General features: G+C 32.7%; 1 protein-coding gene across 2 annotated transcripts in view; it reads right to left on the bottom strand.

The window, feature by feature from the left end:
* Positions 1 to 14,879, bottom strand: part of LOC117220144 (potassium voltage-gated channel protein Shaw) — a 419,368-nt gene that overhangs the window by 49,547 nt on the left and 354,942 nt on the right. The window lies entirely within an intron of this gene.

Genomic DNA, 14,879 nt, shown 5'->3' with positions numbered 1-14,879 from the left:
CGAAATAAAGTATTACTCTTGAATTATCGATATTTAAACATTAAAGTAAAAATTTCTATATGTAATGAATATAAATTTTCGTTCTCGTATAGGAATTTATTAGCGAGAAAGAAGTGCTAAATAACAATACGAAAGGTGAAAGTACAACGTTATGTTATTTTTTGTCCATTGCTTGATTGTTGATTACTAGACTGCGGATCTTTATATATTTATAACATATGCAAATTTTGTAAATGTAAGAGAATGTATATCACTTGGCACAGTCAAAAAAATATTCCGTTCTTAAACGTGTTCGAAAATACTTTTTGCACCGACTGCATAACTGTAAAATATAAATTTAATCTGGAAAACTGCTTCATATGGAAATTTTTATTTTATTGTAGCTTCATTTAAATTTTTCAAGAAAATATAGAATGAACATCATATAATCTAATTACAGCTACAGTTATGGCAAAGAACGGTCAAGGGAACTTCAGGGTTTACATTTTTCGTATTTTAGATTTTTTGATTTTGAATTTTTTTGTAAAATATTATATAATACAACATCTTAAAAATATTTTGTGAGTTTTTAAAATCATATTTCCAAATATCTTGAACAACGATATCTCTGAAACCGATTTACTTTTAGATTTGGTGGCTAATTTTAGAATTTATACACGAAATGCCAGCCACATTTTAGATGAATTAGGTACCTTAATTAGACACTTTAACATTGAATTGCAGCCAGTTTACGGAAAAACTAATTTTTCAAATGTTCGGCCTGCTGGATTTTAGATAACGAAGCGGCGTGTGGTAATAGCAACCGCAAACACGCTTTTGAAGCGTCGCGTCGAAGCGTTGAAAATTTTATTAAGGGTTGGTGCAAAAATAATTGCGGTATGGAAACACTACCTTCAAAGCAAAATGCATGTTTCAGCTTAAAATACATTTTACGTGTAACCCTACAGACCCCCAGAAAAGTGGTCGTTAATTGCTATTAAGCAGATGCGATAATAAATAAATAATTTAAAAAAGATAAAAGAAACATTTTATACGATTAAAAGAGAACTATTCGCATTTGCACAATAGATACTGTTAATAAAAATCAAGTTTATTTCTCTGTTAGCGTCAAATACTGCTTAAATAGAAGCTTTTCTTTTATTAGAATTTGTTCAAGTTCTTTGATTATTAATCGTTCAATAAAATTGCACTCTTAAATTTGCATTTGAACTGTGTCCAATGAGCATGATACAAGAATGAAAGCAATAACCGTTTGCACGAACCAATTCAATGTACTATGCGTTTTGCGATCGTATCATGAAAATCAATTTAAAATTTCAATTTATTCAAAAATAAACGCCTACGGTTGGAACGATAAAAATCGCAATTAATTCGAGAAAACGTAATATACTTTTAAACAATTTAGAGTTAAATGCATATGTACTTTATGGGATCCAATAACTTTCAAAAGAAAGTTTTCGTCCTGATATCTGTTGAAGTTTCATTCTATTTAGGATTTGCAATAAATTCAATATAATAAGACTGAAATAGTAATTAATTATAATAATGATAGTATCGACTAATGTAGAAACAAGTACTAAACACATACAATAAGTAAGAAAAGATTAATAGAATTTCTATCAAATAGATCAATTCGGAATATAATAACATTGTCAATAACTATATCTGATTTAAACTTTTAATTAAAAGTGAAAGATCCGGCTATAATAACTGAAATATGGATTGGATAGTTTAGATAATGTAGTAACAATCGTTAAAGTGGAATACGTTAAGATCCAAAAAACGTGTTTTCTTCAAACGGATTTCGTAACTGGAACGTATCACAGAGTTAAAGTAATTACTAATTACCTGATTAATTAAAATATCTACTAATTATTTGATTAGTTAAATGTTAGGACGGAGGATAACTAAAGTTTCCAAAATTCTAAAATTACATATTTTTTACACAAATTATCAATTTAATATAAGTTTTGTATCTTAAGCATGAGTCGTTTAACTTCTGTTTTATAATTTTCTAACTTCCTTTCTAATACGTATATGTACTGTACTGGTATACTTATTGAACTTTGTGCTTTAATATATTATCGTTCGTTGAATCAAATATTTAATGAATTAATTGAGAAAAATAAATATACATACTTCCCATAAAAATCAACAGTGAAATTTCGTTTTGGACATAATCGATCCAAGCTGTCTGCAGAAAGTTAAAGATTTTACAGTAGACATAAGTAGGTCGGTAAAGGCGACTCTGAGAGAATATTTTGGAACTTATTATCTGTATTTAAGTCTTCAATCTGGATATTCAACACATTTTATGTTTAGAAATTATCTAGTTGGGTGTGTTTAACCGCTTACGACAAATTTTTTTCAAAATTTGAGTTAAATGCATAGACATAGCATAAGAAATATATAAAATCTATCTAAATTGCTTTAGAAAGATCCTTTATCAAACGAAATAATAAAACAAGACTTGATAAATGCACGTAGCTAGGGTGTGATTTATATAAATAACACTGTCATAGTAAGTTATATTGTGAGGTATCTATACCTTCAAAAGCACATGAACTAAAATGGGAATCTGACAATTAGACTCCAGATTTTATGGATTTACTCTATAAATATGAATATCTGCAATTTAAAGTAGTAATAAGATTTCTAGCTCCTTATTATTATTATTTGAGAGTTACTTCTCTGATTCATTAAAAGTCAATTTTGGTTGACCCACAAAGTACAGTAAATTCTTCCTAATTGATCCTTAGCTAGTACACAGAAATAGACAATTTGGGAAGGGGAGGTACTCTATTATTCGAGCCTTGCGGCTCGTTTTTATAGTTTTTAATAATCGGTAACTATAAAAACGTGCTGTAAGGCGCGAATAATTGTATCTCCTCTTCCTAAATTGTCCAGTTTTGTGTGATTGCGGAGAATTTACTGTTGATCTCTTAGTACAGGTTGAAAGCTATGAAGTTGGCGAAGTACTCAGTGGGACAGACTTATATGGGACATCTCATGTACGGCTAGGTTAAATAAATTCAATCCGGTGTCATCATTCATGCTATGCGACAAAGTTTTGGAATAATGTAACAGAAGTTTTATATAAATAAATTTAATACAGGATCCTCAAACGTTCCGAAACGATCGATTATCTTATATTCGCTTCACCGGACTATTGGACTGTCAAAAGTCAAGCCGAGTTTAGCATGATTTTTTGAAATGGACCATCTGATTTATTTTATTATGCGTTACTAAAAGTGACAGCTAAGTTCTTTTGAAAGACAAATTAAGTCTTCCCAGATCAAATGGATTTCACCATTAAACAGAACTTTTCATATTTTAATACTTTTGTCTGAAACAGTATTTTCCAAATTGCTTTTTTCTGAAATAATCGACTGTTTCGAGACTTTTTGGGTACCCTGTATAACACATACAGTGGTCCACAAAAGTGTTCTTACATCTTTTAAAACGCAATGCCTTTTTTAAAACTGCACCAAATTACTCGAATGTTTTTTAGATGATGAAGTTCAGATAAAAGTTAAAAAACGAGTCTTCTATTTTTTTTATCATTTCAAGTAACAGCAAAATTAAAAAATAATATTTCAGTCATTGTCTGTCTGCCAGAGTTTTTCTTTAACAATTTATATTTTTCCATATATTATAATTAAACACATTTTCATTTATGTTCAATACGAGAGTAGTTTATTTAACAATATTCACAACTTTCTAATTTCGGTTTTATTCATTAAATTACTTAGATTTTGTGGGAATTTTTTGATTTGATTTTCGGTATATGACGTGTTAACAACAACTAAATATAAAAATATTTGGAGCACTCTCTTCAGATCACATACGCAATGATGAATAACACGGTAATGATTCAAGATGAATAACACGGTAATATTATAATAATATAAACACTTTTGTATGAACAGACATAGGAAACATGTTTCCTTAATGTTTGTGTCATCAGTTTTTCGAGCCTTTTTTTATTGCCCTGCAGTTTATTTTTATACCATAAATACTTTGTTCTAGCTTTTAAATTTAATGGGATATTGTTGGGTAAATTTTGAAAAAAATCAATTTTTTTGCATACTCTTAAAGGATATGGTTCCAAAAATACATATCTGAAAACTTACGTACGAACTCCTAAAATTAACAAAGTTATGGTTGTAGTTAGGTTATCATTATTGATATACTAATCCTTAAATACATTTTTCTCTGGACTAATTGACCTACTTGACTAATTGACTGAAAATTTTAAGTATGTTTTAAGTTCATGCATAACTACAACCCCTACTAGAATCAATCAAAAGTTTGTATTCTTTTGTATTTTTTAGGCCTCCGAAGTTTAGTAAAAATCGATAATTGAATTTCAAAGTATCGTCACTTTTTTAATTATCGACTTTTTTTTGTTCTAGTGTCTTTTATATCAAATTCATACTAATTAAGGAACTTTCACGTTTCTTCATTTCAGGCAATCGAAGTGCCGGAATCATGAACACCGTGAGACGACCTTTTCTTAGAAACGACTGTGTTTGAAAGTTATTAATATCAACTTCTTTTGTTTCAAAAATTTTGAAACGTCGTTGAAACACGTACAAATAAACTTTGCTAATTTGACTGCAAAAGGTAAAATAGTTTCATTGCAAAAATTTTCCTAATATAATTTAAAAAGCACGAGTTTTTTTCACACTACAATGTTCCATTAATTAATCTCACGATTTTTAAGTTCAAACTAGTTTAAAATGTTGTTATTTGATAATTATCAATGTAAGTTGCTTAAACTTCGTTAAAGTTTCCGGGAAAATAAAATTTGATAGTAAGATATAGTTCTTCGAGAGATGTAGAATGCCTATTGTGTTCGTTCACGATGTCTACACGATATTGATGAATTGCTAGTTCGAAAGACAGTTTAATGGAAGCGTATTTTACAAACGATAATTGACCAAACTGCATGCGCGCAGCCGCACAAAAAGATAGCAGATTTTTAATTTCTTGAATGCAGTAAATTCTCCCTAATTGACGCTCAGATTGTACACAAAGATGAACAATTTGGGAAGAGGCAATACAATTATTCGAGCCTCGAGACTCGTTTTTGTAGTTATTGATCAGTAACTAGTAACGCAAGGCTCGAAGAATTGAATTTCCTCTTCCCAAATTGCCCATTTTTGAGTGTCAATTAGGGAGAATTTATTATTTAAAAATATAACATTTCTTGTGTAAACATTATTATATGTTTTTCAGGATCTGATGCTAATGGATTTTAAAGTGAAATTAAATAGAATTCCATGTATTAAATTCAACTTAAATATATATCGTCCAATCATGAACGAGTAAAATGGTAATATAATGGCTGCATTTACATGAAAATCACTTGAAAGAAAAGATTTCTTATAATATGGTGCTCAATATTTGATAAATATTATAAGATGACCAATATTAAGTTACTTACTGTACTTCAACTAAATGTTATGAGAATCAACGAAATGTTGACAGAAACCGAGCAAAAAATTAATTGCAAATTTCAAAAATAAATGAGTTCGTCTGAAAATAGCTTTAATTACTGATACAATTAGGGAAGTAATAATTAATATTTTAAGGGAGAATCCTGGTTTTTTTCCGTACCATTTTTCAAATAATTTTTAAAAATCTATTTTAAAACAAATAGTAAAAAATTTGCATCAAGCTTCGGCATATACATACATTTATGAGGTTTTAAAGTACTTAATGAGCTTAATGAGTTTTTTTTTTTAATGAAATAGATCAAGCTTACGTGAATTCTATTCTGCCTTGTTGAAAGAATGTTTCATATAAATTGAGAATTGTGTTAACTATTGATATGATTTCAACTTTTCGGCTAATTGAAAATTAAAAATATGGAAAATCGTTATCTCTAGTTTGACTTTGATCTGAACTAAAGTACCGCTGCCAGATCACAAGGTGAGCCCTGGTAGGAATGCCATGACGTATGGTAAGAATGCAGGTCTTATTGGTCAGAAATGGAGCGCACCTCCGAATCTTGCACACATTTTCCACTGGAGTGTTTTATTGGTCGAAACGGTCATACAGGGTGTCCCAGAATTATGGTACTTCTGGAAAATGAGGGGTTCCTGAGGTTATTTGAAGTTACTTTTTCCTTAGTGGAAATGCAATCCGCGGCTTTCTTTACGAATTATTAACAAAAAACAGTGTCCAATGAGAGGACAGCTCGGCTAACGCGAGGCGACCGATCCAATGAACGGACGAAGCCCAGTTCCGTTCATTGGCTCGGCCGTCTCGCGACAGCTGAACTCGCCTCTCATTGGTCACTGTTTTTCGTTAATAACTTGTAAACAAAGCCACAGGTTGCATTTTCGCTAAAGGAAAAGTTACTTCAAATAACCTCAGGAATCTCTCATTTCCTGGAAGTACCATAATTTTGGGACACCCTGTATAGATACATATAGGTGAACCTAACAATGAGCCTCTTCTTGCCCTTGTGATGTATGCGGGTCACATCTTGTGATTTCACTACGGTATAATAATCTTGATTAGTTACAAAGTGGCAATATTTTGAATTTAACTGTGCACACAATACATAATTAGATATAATTTAATTTAATACTTAACGTACTAATAATTTAATACTTAACATGCTTCCATAAATTCTATATTCTATAAAAACAATTTAATATAATAATAAGACATTTTAAAGTTTACATTAAAGATGACTGCTTTAACAAAATTTCATATTTACATATTTCCTCTTTAAAAATATGACAGAGATGATTTGAGATTTAAGGTTATGTAAACTTGTCCCGTGATATTCAACACAGTGACTAACGCATCCAGTGAAAAATAGATTCACTTACTGTATACAGTAAATGAACTACAGGAAATTAAAATAAAAATTCAAATAAGTAATCACTATTTTGTTTTTCCGTAATCTAAATACGTTCTATCTATAACAATTTTCTTGGCTGAATATTGATCTTCATTCGTTCAGTATTTTCTTAAGATTTTTCATAAGCTTTACAGTAAATATCGCGAGATCAGTATCAAAAAGTTGGAATAATTATTATGGTATTTTAAGAACTTCCGTCTTTTAGATGTTCAATTTTAATAAATAAATAATCAGTTGAATTTAAATAAAAAAAAGTTATGTCTTATATGATAAATATAAAATTAATTATGCTTGAAAATAAGCAAATTGACACAGTAATTGACTATCTCACGGTATCTAGCTCCACTATCCTAGCCCATTTATAAGTGGAATTCCTCGTTCGGAGTTCCGCAACGCGTGTATTTCCGTTCCTATGTGGAAATGTTGCATCAATTCGGGGGGAGGACTGGATTCCGCATGAGTACAATGTTACCCGTTTTGATTTGGGGTTGCACGGTGTTCCACTTATACCTGGCTTGAAACTTCTACAGGTATTCGCGGGACCATATTTTCCAGAATAGTTCATGGAATCTCTGGGTGGTTTGCCATCTCGATAGGTTGCGAGATGGGTTAGTCGGTTAAATCTGGTGTTATTTTCGCGTTTACTGGGCCACCCGTTAAAAAATATCCTGGAGTAAGAATTTCTAAACACTGAAGGTCGTCGCGAACTCGGTGTAACGGTCGCGAATTTAGCGCGGATAATAGGAATCGGAAAATATAAATAAGAACATACAACGAATGTAGAAGAACTGGAATAACGGACGAGGATGATAAAGGGCGACCAGAACCTCGATCAGAACAAATGGAGCCAGATGATCCAGTGTAGGACGAATCGGAGAAATACAATGAATCTGTTGGGAGAGGACGGAGCAGAGAATATATTGCAATTGGCGAAAGGCAGATGAAAATGATGCAAGAGAAGAAGCACCGAGAAGAAAGACTTAGATCGCAAGGAGTTAGACGATATGAGAGAATGAAAGAGAAAAATCAGCAAGTCAATTTAGCACGGCATAATGCTGTGATCCCAAGGAGCTACCAGGAAGCAGTGCAGTCATACGACTCCGAGGAATGGATAGAAGCTACGCGAAACGACCAGGATAATATAAAAAAAGCACGAGGTATGGAAGTTTTTACTGCGAGTAAAGTATACGAGAGTCATCAAACCTAAATGAGTGTTCAGAATCAATAAGGCACAAGATGATAAAAATACAAAGTTCAAAGCTAGAACGGCAGCAATGGGACGCAGGCAGAGGTCTGAGATACATTATAAGAATTTTGATACACCAGTACTGAAGTTAGAAAGTGCACAAGTTAATAAGACGACAACAAAACAATGTGATGTTGAGCCGGCGTACTTATACGGAACTCTAGAGAAAGAAATCTTAATGGAGCAAGCACCCGGTTATGAAGTCGATACCGGAAAAGTATGTTGCTTAAGATGGAGTATTTACTGATTACCACAATTCGGACACTGCTGGTACAAGAAAATAAGCGACACTTTAATTTCTCTAGGGTGGAAGAAATTCGTAGAGGCAGCCTGCGTGTTTAAAACAAAAAAAACACACGGTAAGGGGACACTGGGAATGTGTTTCGATGACTTAATCGTTATTGGATCAAACGAAAATGCGGTTGAAGAGGCAATGAAAAGCTTACGAACTCAGTTCAATTTAATAGAAGTAAGAAAGGAGAACTTTTTGAAGATTCATATATGTGAGAGGAGAGCTAATGTGCAATTAATACAAGAAGAATATACGAAAGAATATTGGAGAGATATGGGATGAGATAGAAATCATAAAATGATATAAAATGACTCTGGAAAAAACCACCTATAACAATTATGTGTGAAAGATGATAACTATCCAATAACCACCACGACCACGTTTGCAGACATCAATTCGAATATCAAAAATTTCGATGACATTTTGGCATATTTGCTCGTTTAATTCATCAATTTCACTTTTAATGTTGTTTTTTAGGTCATGGATTGTTCCTGGTTTGTTGGCATAAACTTATGCTGCTTATGTCGATTAAACTGCTTATGTCGATTCCATTTAATTTCAGCCATAAATAATCAATAACCAATTCATTATAACGTGCACCATTCACTGCAACTGCATTTTCATTCTCGTTTTCGAAGAAGAATGGATCGATGAAGGATAGATACGTTTCTTCACCAAAATCCTCACTAAACAGTAACTTTTTTTGGATCAAGTAATTTTTCTTGAATGGTTTTTGGATTTTTATTTCCCCATCTTCATCGCTGAAGATGACGTTGTGTGAAAACAATGCATCAACTCTACGATTTTCTAACAATCAATCAGCGAAATTTCTACGTTACAAATTGCCACTTTCTTTCAATTCTTGCGTCAACTAAATTTTGTAAGCACGCAAATGCAAATCTTTGTGCAACATTCGCCACGAACTGCCATAAGAAATGTTCTATTCTTGAGAACGACGTGTAATTGATGTTGATGTTTCATTAGCAACATTTCCACGAACGGCAGGAATGTTTTCATTCGAGCGAGCTGTTTTTGGTCTTTCAGACTTTGGTTTATCATGAACAGATCCAATTTTATCAAATTTTTTAACCAAACTTCGAAATGTTTGCTCAGATGGACGATTATGTATGCCAAAAAATCACGTAATCAACGATGGGTATTTTTTGTTGAACACTGATTTTTAAAATAAATTTCAATAACTTTATCGCGCTCTTTAATCGTACACGATTCCATCGTTAAAATTGTCTATCATTGTAGGTTAGAAAAAAAAGGAAAGTGACAAGAAATAAACATGGCGTTTGTCAGATATTCTCATTCAAGATCCTAAAGGTACTTTTGGATAATCCTGTACACTTGCATGCAGTTAAAAGAATTTACATATATCTAAATGGTACCAAAAATTATTGGGTTGGCAACTAAGTAATTGCCGATTTGTTTAATGAAATAAAAAATTTTGTTTTACTTGGAATGAAGTTTAATCTGTAATGTATTTTCCATTTTGTTCGATCACCTTTTGCCATCTCTCTGACAACTTGAAAATTCCACGCTCGTAGAAAGTCTGATCCTTTTCGGCCAAAAACTGAGTTAAGTGAGATTTTACAGCGTCATCATCATTAAAAGTTTTACCACGAAGGGAGTTATCCAGGGATCGAAATAAGTTGAAATCTGATGTCGTGAGATCAGGGCTATATGGTGGGTGTAACATCAATTCCCAACCAATATCCATCAATTTTTGCCGAGTGGACAAAGACGTGTGCAGCCTAGCATTGTCCTGGTTGAAAATGACACCTTTACGATTGACCAATTCTTGTCGCTTTTCTCTGACAACTGCATTCGATTTGTCCAGTTGCTAACATTCACGGATAATAAAAAATAACATAATAATAATAATTTTATTTTAAATTTTAAATTAAAATTAAATTAAAATTCAATTTTAAACTTTAAATAACATAATAATAATTATTTTATTTTATTTTATAATATAACATTTACGGATATCATAAAAATGGAAGTGAGAAACATCTATAACTGAAATCGGCAATTACTTAGTTGCCAACCCAATACAATTTGAAATATAAACATTTTAATGAGGTTTTATGTTTAGGTTCCGATTCAAGCTGGAATAGTACGGCCGGTGCGAGGTCGTATAGTGAGTATGTCGTAAGATTGAATAGCAACAGCATTATGTGGAAACAAAGTATGGTTTACCAAGGGTTGTAAGAAAGTCTCCCAAATGTCACGCTCATTCGTGACGTCACGGATGAACAGTTGATCAGAGTAGGGATAGAGGGCAGCAGGGTTGTCAGAGATCCTCTCACGTTTGTGACTGGTCACGTCGACTACACTATCCTCTATCCCTAATCTGCTGAACCGCTCATCGTGATGTCACGGATGAGTATACGTGACGTTTAAGGGTAGACCTGGCAACCCGGCTCTCAACTTGTGAAACGGAGTCAATGATTATGTATGATGGAGTTCAAACGCTGGAATGGATATGTGGCTTCAACGATAATCTAGGTATTAACACATTTTAAGCGGGAAACGCCTAAACACGTTTCGTGCTTATTATTATCAAAGCGCGGGAGCCGACAAAACTCGTTTTCTACGGACTAGGGGGAGTAATTATTACGCATCATTCATTGCTAGATGTTGTACTTCTTCTTGCCGATTCTGTTTTCACAAATTTTTTATTATTAAAAAGTTATTGAATTTTCTTGCCAAATACCTAACTACCGTTATATGGTAAGAATTTGGCGAGAATGTACCCGCTTACGATGTGTTAATGTTTCAGGAAAAGGTCAAATTCTTTCACGAACTGATAGTAAAATAGCAATGGATTGGATGTCAAAAGAGAAAGTAACAAACCCCACGAAACACATAAATAGAAAATATTTTGTTAAGCAAGCGATAGAACGAAATAAAAGACCTTTTACCGAGAATTGAAATCAACAAACATTGTACTGATTTAAAATTGGATTTCGCAAGATGGCGTGAGAGTTTGCTGCTCCTAGAGAGAATTGATCTAGGATGATCTTTGAAGATACTGTAACGTGCGTTTCTAAAGATACTGTATTGTAATGCATTAATAAACATGAACATTATTATATTATTATTATAATCAGGGTGCATGTGTTTTATTTGATCCACGCAACAATAATTTTGTAAAAGAGAGTCGTACGACACTAAAGTTAATCTTATTTTAAAACTTGAAGTTTTTACCTTTGTTAGTCATTGTTCATTACCTTATAACATGTTTTTGCATAATTATCGAGACATGCTCTTCCTTTAAAATGTTACAGATCGAAAAGTCTCTAAAAACAATGGCATATTTTTTTGTGACTGATCCTAAAATGGAGTGATACCTTAAACTTTGGTGTACGATTTTTTCAGTGTCTTTCTTGAATTTTGTAGGAAAGGTGTACATCAGGGATGTCAAACTCGCGGCCTGATATGAACATTTTTGATGTCAAGTATCTGGACGTAAACAATAATTTAACTTTATATATGTTTATTACAATGTACTAGTCAAAATAAAAATATTTGTTTCTATGAACATTGATTTTTTTTCGGCCCACCTAAAGTTAAGCATTGTTTATTTATCCCAAGTTAGCTTTTGAGTTTGGCACCCCTGGTGTACATCCTACTTTAGAGTACTCAAGCATGGTGCTCGCACAAAATTCCGCCTTAGGTATAGTGGGGGAAATTATGTGGTGGTGGTGGAAATAACGAATGCACGAATGAAACCAAGCCAAGCGCCACTCAGTGACGCCACCCAAAAACATGGTAAAAAACATATTCTGACTGGAATCATAAAATATCAATGTCCATTTCTTACGATAAGACATTATATGTGTGTACTTATGAACATTGTATGCGTTCCAGAATCTATTTTTTCACAACATTTATAAACGAAAATATAATTATAAAATACATACATATATTAAACATCCAAATGTTAGACCAATTAACAACTCATGAACAGCAATGAATTAGCAACTAATGAATAGCAAATTATTTAAAAGTTATACAAAATTGGTAATTTCGAATGAAGCTTTTGCACGGCTACGGGGGCGTCAATAATTACAACAATCCCTCTAACTACTTCAACAGCTTCTAGTAGCAGCCAACTTTTTTAAAAAGAGAGGTAAGACCTTATCCTTTAAAATGTGACCAAAACGAACACTGCACCTCGCGGCATTCGTAATTACAAACTGAAATAAAAGTTGGACATATTTAATTACATGTAACTCAAAAACTGTGGGTAATAGAAATGTGTGCTCTGACATAATTTAAGTACATACTAATTAAACTCAATTAAACTAAATAAAACAATTACAAATAATAAGAACAGTTTCGGATGATTTAGTGGTAGGTCACTTCGAAGCTGTGTAGTCACGTCCAAATTGAACAAATAGTACAAAAAATCATAGTAAATCGTAACCTACATGTTCAATTAACTATGAGTGAACAAATTTGTCATTATGGGATCACTTTTATAAAATCCATATTTATAAATTCCATGTGTTTCCGGGGTAAGTGCCCCATCGTGCGTTGTCACCTAAGCGTTCCCAAGCTAACCTAGCGTCACTATATGTATAATAAAGAACACCCGATACTTTCACCTTCACCGCGTAATTTCCCATATTATAGCTACAGTGGAATTTTGTGTGAGCACCCTGGATACAAGGTATACGAGGGCTTTATATAGCCGAAATTGTTCCTCGTTTTTTATCCATTAGCCGACTACGAAACATTGTACACCAAGTGGTGACAGTTCTCCGGAAAAGAGAAGCTTGAATATTCAATTCTATGGTAGATCGATTTACGAAAACAGTTATTCAATGTCCTCGGAGACATTTCAATTTGTATCATTTTCAAGTAAATTTTGTATCTTCAATTTATCAAGTGCTATTCATTTCACAAGGTGAAATGAGAATAAAAAAAAACAGTTTTACCTATTTTAAGTTATAACTGAATATCGTTTCGTTTTTCAACAGGGAGATATTCAAACTTCAGTTTGTTTAAAGCGACTAAGCACATCCGTGGGAAAATTATTCATATACCAGCCACGATTTTTGCAGTCTTGCTCATTCAGTATAAAACACTGAATTGCCCTAACCTATCCATTTGTACTTGACTGTCACCCCTGAAGGGACGTTGCAAATCTAGCCAGCAACTTGTCTGACTCTTTTGAAGGGACATGATACAAGTGTTGGTAATTATTATATCACATTTAAATAAAGTCATTGTTTCCAATGTTTTATCATTTTATATGTTATTCAATGTGCTACTTAGTAAACAAATGTGTTCGAATTGCTTATAGGTGATTAGGGAAAACTCTTCTACTGCAAAGGGATAACATAAAAGCTCATCCCCCGAAATAACCCTTTGCATTTATTCGTAAAGTAGTAAGCAACTCTTTGAATGAAATACAAAATAATAGAGCAATGGAAATAATTACTCTGCTTAAATGGAATTTGGTATAATATATAGATTAATATTAATATGGTAAGTAATTGTGAAAGTGTCATGGTAAATATGCAGTTTAACTCTAGTATTTCCAAGAGACGAAGGCTGATTAAGCCCAATATTAAAGTGCAACAATGATAAATTAATCAGATTACCTTCCTGTAAGAAATTATTCGTTCTTATATATACCTTCAGAAATATTTCGAAAGCTTCTTTGTTTTAATGTATAAAACATAGAAAATCGATTTAATTTATCATTAAGAAACTTGTGGGCTCGATGACCCCCCCCCCCTTCTCCCTCTTTACCGTGAGTTCTAGGATTCAATGAACCACTACCAATTTTAATAATTTTATAATATTTCGTCAAATACCGTTTTGAATTACCTCGCTCGTAGATACAATAGGCATCCTATATTAGTTTTTAGAGATATTAGTTAACAATTAACTGTTGCTACTACTATAATACAATAAATCTTGCATACACTTACGCATCCATGGCGGCGTGTAGGTTAACATGGAATTCGAAATGAAAATGATTAATGGTTAAAGATTTGGATTATAGACACAATGGCTCAAAGTAAAACACAAATACTTGGAATTTCCTGGCGTTTTATCACGGTGTAAGAAGGAGAGATGGACCGACTACGGTTACCCCACCACAAAGCTTTTACGAAACAAGTTTACTTCCATGAGTTCCTGCGAGAGATACTAATATTTCTATCGGTGCTCACCGATGCATTATTTTGTAAATTATATTTGTATAAGTGTGATACTACTACGGTACTGAGTACCGTATATACACCATAAAAACACCCGTCGATAATGCGAAAGTTTCACCAGAACACCTGACGGACTATAACAGAAGTAAACTTTTAAGATCGCAGGAGTAGGGATGAAGTTGCTCCGCCTCTTCTTCTAACATGGTAGATTTTACAGACAAAATACTAACAATTTTTGTTTTAAACTTATCACGGGCCTAATTTATAGCTAAC

Source organism: Megalopta genalis, unplaced genomic scaffold (assembly GCF_051020955.1).
Source record: "Megalopta genalis isolate 19385.01 unplaced genomic scaffold, iyMegGena1_principal scaffold0026, whole genome shotgun sequence".
In the NCBI taxonomy this organism is placed as follows: domain Eukaryota; kingdom Metazoa; phylum Arthropoda; class Insecta; order Hymenoptera; family Halictidae; genus Megalopta; species Megalopta genalis.
This window is presented reverse-complemented; position numbering and strand designations above follow the sequence as displayed.